Below are 7,015 nucleotides of genomic sequence, written 5' to 3' on the forward strand. Positions count from 1 at the left end.
CAGAAGGGCCTTGGAGCTGCTCGTTCAGAAGTGCTTCTGTTTCTGATTTTTTTTTCTTTCCTGACTGCAAGGAAATTTGTCTCTCAGCCAAGCTGTCTTAGAGAGCAAGAGTGGCAGAGGCAGGAAAAAAAGTGGATTTGGCGTCATGCTTTCGAGACTGTTCGTTTTAGGTAGGATGCAGACATTGGCTGACTTTCGTGGAGACTTGACATATACTTCAATTTCCTCTTTCTTCCCCTGAATCTGAATGCTGCATAGAGAAACACTGGGAACTCAGGCAATGGCTGACAGGGAAAATGTCTCATTTCAGAGAGTAAAGGGCAAGGACAGCCCTTTTTCTTCTGCCCTGGTATATTCAGAGCTCTCAGTCTCCCCTAATTATTGCTTATTTAAATTGTACTGGGAGACACACCCTGTGCTGTAAAAAACAACCCTCAGGAGGTAGAATAGCAGCCCCTTTCTGACAAGCATCTGGAAGGTAGAAGGGGTTGTGTCAAATTCTGGGCCCTTGAACTGCACGAGTTGGAATAAATACGTTCAAGAGGATAGTTCTCGGAATGGAAAATCATGGGAAATTAAAGAAAAAAAATACTGCTTGGATCTAAATTCTCATGAAGCTTAAGAGGTTTTCATCAGTACGAATCTGAGTGCTGTGAGATCCTGGGAAAAGTCACCCACCTGCCAAGCCAGGCTTTTTCATTAAATACAATTTGGAAGGGGGAAAACTATCATCTCCAAGGTCATGTAAGGGACTCCTAATTAATGTCAATGGAGAATTTAAAGGAGTAATGTCTCCGAGGCAAGGCACATGATTCGGTCTCACTTCTGACAACTGCGAACTTGTGGAACCTACAGTCAGTTTTTTCAGTTTTTTTTTTTTATCAGTTTTTTCCACTCTACCTTTCCTCCGTGTCTACATGTGTAGAAAGTCAGTGTTTGCTGCAAACTTGGCTACACGCAATGCTGGGGAGTGTTTGCCTGCACACTTCCCCCACTGTGGCCTCTAGAAAGGGATTTAAAATGGCATGCCCCTAATGAGCGTGCCTTCTCATGGAAGGCAATGGTAGGAGGAGAGGGGACTCTGCGAGACCCAGAATCTGTTTCTGCTCCACTAAATGCTTCCTTTTTCCTAGTCACATAGGGTAGTGCACAGAAGGATTTGGGTATTTTCAGTAATGCCACACTTTGCAAGATGAGGTAGAGCTTCAGGGGTGACCCCAGCCCACGTGCACCCTATTGTATCATGAATGAGATAATGTCAGTTCTGCAGAACAGCAATCAGAGGAAGCATTGGGCCAAGCAGGGGAGTGGAAGCCAGGATAGAAAAGCTATTTTTTCTTTTTCTTCTTCTCTCTCTTTCTTTTTTTTTTGGGCGGGGGGCAGGATCAGGGGGAAGGAATGTAAGTTTCTTGGCTTTACAGTTATTGAAAGAAGGGAGAGGTGAATCCAAGATCTATTTATGAAGGCAGTAGGCATGAAACCTAGACCAATGACATTATCAAATGTCACACATATAAAACACATGCAAAGAGAGGGGAAATAAATGTACCTCTGTAGGAGAAAATGTCCTAAAGAGGGAACATGATCTCTCTTCTTGGGAAAGGGAATGCAGATTCTTTGTTGTGCAGTGGCATGGCTCTGAGAAGGTGCAACTTTCTTCCCTCTAATAACTCTGATCCTGGGCATCTCTTCTCTGAAACTAATGTACAACAGTCTGAAGGAGTCAATTTGCTTTCCATTTAATACAAAGAGAAGCCAATCACCTCTGAAGATATCTATACTTAATAAACCTCCTTTTCCTTTTGTCCCACTACAAAATGGCAACAACCATGCTGTCTCAGAGCGCTGCTTCATCTGCCCAAGAGCTTGTGAAATACTTCAATGTCATAAGGGATATAGACTGTGAGACTCTGACCTGTCTTTTGCAGAAAAAAAAGGGCTTTGATAACGTGGGATCTGGTTTGAAGGGACAAGCACTGAGATGGAGAACAACACACCAGTGATGTTTGTTTGGGATAAAATAGGGATAAAATGTTTGTTAGTCATTTTAGGAAGAGAATTACCAGTAAGTTTCCAGCCACTGAGACAAGAAGACTCTGAAGCAGCATTTTAAGTAGCAGAGAAGGGCCAAAACACTCACAGAGCTGTAACAGAGCTGGACCATTTTCACTATCATGTAACCCAGCATCCCTCAACCACAGGGACCTCAGCCCAATGACCCCGGAGTACTTTCAGCTCTGATTTGTAAGGATGAGGCCACAAATGGAAGTGAGACTGATCAATTCTTTGGCCCAGGACTGTTCCTTGTTTTAACCAAAGCTTTGTCTGGAATTGGAGTGGAAAGGGCCAAACAAAGATATTAAATACAGCTGTCCTGGCATGCTTGTCCCACATGGAAGCTGGTGTTGCCAAATAACTTCTTAGCCACTCTGTTTCCAAGTACATGCACATCCTCTGGCAGGTAACATAACTTTGGGGTGGTGGCCTGACCAGAACTGTAATATTCTTGAAGTGCATTGATTCCTAATAGTTAATCATGCATAGAAAGCTTTTCATAAGTAGTCTGGAAATAAAAGACGCACAGAAAGAGAGGATATAGACTCTCGCTTTGACCACATTCTTCCTAAAAGGTTGGAGAAGTTTCCATCTGTAAATGAGCTAGACGGCAGGTAACCAGTTGCAACTACCATACCTTTATCTTTACAGCCTAGAGCAGCGTGAAACTTGACAGCAAATATTTTAGCTGAAGCAAAATAGAAGCAAAAGTCTCCACAGTTCTTCTCCCTTGTTTCATAAGTCATCGGTTTTCAACTGTTGCCTATATGGTGTTTACATCTAGCTTCAGAGTAGCTATGGCATCTTTAAAGACAGTCTGGGCAGTTGTATTTGAAAGATTCTGGGCAGAAAAGGTAGCGCTTCACTTGTATCTTTGTTAAAACAGAGTAAAATATCACATGGGCAATAAAGCAGCTCTTAATCTGATGACTATACCTACCAAAGGCTTGCTACATTAAAGATTCCACAGTTTCACAAATAAACCCACCAGTTTTGCAACTGTCACCTGCACAGTCCACATAGGAGGTTTCAGCTCTCTTCTATTTAAAGTAGGTAGCGTGTTGCTGTTCTGTTCAATCTCTCAGCAAGTAAACTAAAACTAAATCAAAACTGGAGAAAAAGGACCCCTCCACACATGCTTACTTGAAGCATTATTAGAGAGTGGAAGTAATCACCGTATGTTGCAAAGAACAAGGATATAGAGAGAACCAAAGAAATGAGCTAGAAACTAGGCATGAGTCAAAGGACTATCAAGACTGGATGGAGATGCCAAAAGTTGCAGGGTTTAATTGCCCATTTAGAAGAGTTCTGGAAAACATCTTAAATCTCAGAAACCACTCTATAACCGTATTATGAACTTGTTAACCTACAAATTAACCTTCACCGGCCTTGTTGTGAGGTTCCTTGTGTTATTATTTGAGGCATTTGCTTTGGACCACCAGTGCAGACAGGATAGGCAGTGAAGCCTAGGACTCGTCTACAGCCATCATTCCCCTATGATGGGAAAATTTGTCGATCATCATCTCCAAGGAGCATGTGATGAAGATGGAGTTGGGCTCCCAGGCCCCAGTGCTCACATCCCTGTGAATGTTATTAGCTTTGGCTCATTGACTTTGCATTCATGACTTTCCAAGTCATCTACCCACCTCTTCCTCCAGGGACAGCCCCACCCCAGCAATGGCTTTTACTGCTGCCTGGCCCAGCAAGTGACAGAGTAAGTGAGAATCCAGCAGGGAGGAAGTTGTGGAGCCGAAGACATCTCCTCAACCAAAGCGGACACTGCTGACTCAAGACCTCTGACAGCAGCCAAGACTGAACACACTTGCAGCATTTCCTAGCCCAGCCCGAAGTACTGAGTAACCCAGAAGTGTAAAGAAAAAAAAAAAAAAAGCAGAAACCCCTTCAAGCCCATGGAGAAGTGGGCAGCCAGTGGGAACAAGCAGTTCTCTCTCCTGTATGACACATCTTGTTGGAGTGTTTTGTATTTCTGTGATATTCACCTCAACTGAATTCCAACCTAAACTCACCACCCTGGCATCCTCCATCAGGACAGAAGAAATATATTACCAGGGTTGTTTGCATCCTGAGACAAATGACCAAGTCATTTGAGATAGATGTCCTTCAGAAGTATGGCTTGGTCTTCACTGATGGGAGCAGCCTAGGCAACTGATTTATCCCAATAAATCTTACAAACGCTACTACCTCTCCCCTGCAAGCCCCACCATGCCTATATCCTTCAGACCATTGTGGAAATCCCAGACTATTACTTGTTTAGACTAGCCATGTCACCTACAAATATTTAATTTAGGTAGAAGGGTGCAAGCTGGAACCTATCCCCATGACTAAAATTTCTCTCTTCACTGCATGAATAGCAATAGCTTTTAAAGCTAAGGAGGTATTTTGACAACAGCTAAGGTCTCCACATTGTCTTTAGGACACAAAAACTAATGACATTTAAATAAGCTATAATTCAACATAATATGTAACAAAATTAAAAGTCCTAAGTGCGCAGGAAAAAATGAAACACTTCATTCAAAAAGTTGCTTCCAACTTTTCTGAGATGAGAAGTTAGAGAAATCAGCAATTTCAAATAGTGTTTGAGAGTTATACCTTCTGAGAAGACAGTCTGTGCATTAAAGTATTTCTGAGCAACTCTAGAATATACAAATACAGAGAAGACATCAGCCTCAGCAACACTCCCTGGCAGAAAGGGCTCCCTGCTTTCTTCAACCCACCAAACACTTGTCATTAGCATTCTCACTGTCTCAGTTGCAGTAGGGTTGCACGTCCAATACAGACAAAGCTCAAAGGTCAAAGTGAAGTTGAAATGTATATATTCATATTCTTTGCCATTCCCCAGAATACCTTCTAGGTTGTTTTTGCAGTAATGGTCTTCCAATTGCATATTGTGAGCAACATGGACTCTGTCATTAATGGGGTCTATGACACAACCCTACTTGAAAATCTTCGCTATTTTCTATTGTTACAGAACATTTAATTTACATTGTCCATGGTCTATTCTTCATATCTTAGTTTCATCTCCGCTGTTTAGTTGTCAGAATCCTGCTTGCGGTGTGGAGATGTGCACACTCAAATTCAGCCTTTCAGCTTCCCTTCATATCACTGCAGAGAGAATCTTTCATGGTCTCTTCCAGAGTATGCATTCCAAATAGGTCAAGTGCCCACAGATTCCTCAGTACCTCTAGGATTGAGAAGAGATGAATCTTATCTTGCAAGTACGTTATTTAAGTCAGTCTGGAACAGATTAAGTCAACCTCCCTTCATCGAGTACAAGCTCATCAATGAGCAATATGGCTTTGTTGCACTCCTGGACCTTCCCCAAACAACAGTCCAGTACAAGGATCACTTGCTCCAAAATATCCCTGTTTTTGATTTTGTGGGGGGAAAAGGATTGACTGATGTTTACAAAAACCAAACCAAGCCTATTTTCCCCATTCTGCTTTCCACAGGCCCAATGCTTCTGCTAAAATAACCATCCTTACAATGCCCTGCTCTTCTGCTTTTGATCTTAGCTGGAGCCAGGAAACACCAAAGAAGCCACAAAACAGGAGGTGGGGGGAAAGGAGAAGACTGAGCAAGAAAAGTTAATTGAACTTTTCTGAACCACAGAAAATGTTCATGGGATGACCTCATTTTATAGCTATATAATCTATGTGCCAGTCCCTCAATCATCTTTAAGGGCTGAAATACATCAACAATTTTGCTTGCTATTTGGCAAAGAAGGGACAAGATCATGAAGTAGGGGGAGCAAGATACCTTTCATGCATTCAGAATTGCAGAAGCTTCAAGGATCAAAACATCATCCAAGAGTCTTCCCCATCAACAGATGGAGATGCAGAGCTACTTCTGGCACTCTCCACGAAGGGATACTTCCTTCTTACTAGAATCCAGCATTATTTTAAATTATTTTTTTCTACAGACAAGTGAGATTAAAAGTCTCCCAGCTCCTCCATCCATTAGCTACCTCCTACATGTCCCACACTGAGCGTGTCTTTTAAGTCTGAATCCACCCTCGTACCAGGACTTAGCCAGTGCTGAGGTGCTTCAGAACACAGGTTTCAATTCACACATTTTCAGCACCCACTAGCCAAGTCCTCAAAGATAACAGCATGCAACTTTCATCTCAGACATCTACAGAGCAGGATGGACTTCCAGGGTTGTACGTCACTGACTGTTATGAAGACAGCTGCCACAGCAAGCAAGATTTTTCTTTACTAGTGCGGTAGCAAAGGCTGCAGAAGGTGATGTAGTAACAGGTACTTCATTTGGGTGAAAGAGGCAACAGAGGAGCCACAACGAGCTCCACAGGAGAGTGGAGGGAGAGACAGAGGAGAGCAGCTAAAGAAAACGCTCCTGGAATTGTGTGGGACTGAAGCATCAAGAGCTGGCCTGGGCAAAAATTCAACTAAACAGCCCAAATCCTTCTCACACTTCAGGAGCTGTAAATCTAGACCAATTGCACCAAGTTCCCACCTAGACCACACTAGGCTACCCCTAGTTTGGCACCGCACCGTCATTGGGTGCTGAATGAACCCACCCTGCGTATCCTGCAGCAGTGTTTGCTCAGAGTCTTCTTTGGCTTTTCATGATTTAAAAAAAGCCTCCTAAGGGGAACCCCAGCTGTGTATCTGTTCAATGACAGTTTGCTGTCTAATTCCTGAGCCTTGTTTCTTTCCTTGCCACTGAGAAAACAAAAAGAGAAAGAGGGAAGAGAAAAATGGGCCTTACAAGCCAGCAGCGGCGGCATGAAAAATGGAAGCAATCGTCATTGATTTTTCACAGTTGTTACTCAAAGGCCAGGATTACAAGTTCACGGGGAGGCCACTGGCAGTAACCCCAGTCTGCAGCTAATGTGTTCCATCCAGAAACTCCCTTGCAAAAGCCATCCAGTTCCTATGAATCTCAGTGATAAGTTGAAGCTACCCCAGCAGATAATGGA

Source organism: Cygnus olor, chromosome 4, assembly GCF_009769625.2.
Source record: "Cygnus olor isolate bCygOlo1 chromosome 4, bCygOlo1.pri.v2, whole genome shotgun sequence".
NCBI classification, from domain to species: Eukaryota; Metazoa; Chordata; class Aves; order Anseriformes; family Anatidae; genus Cygnus; species Cygnus olor.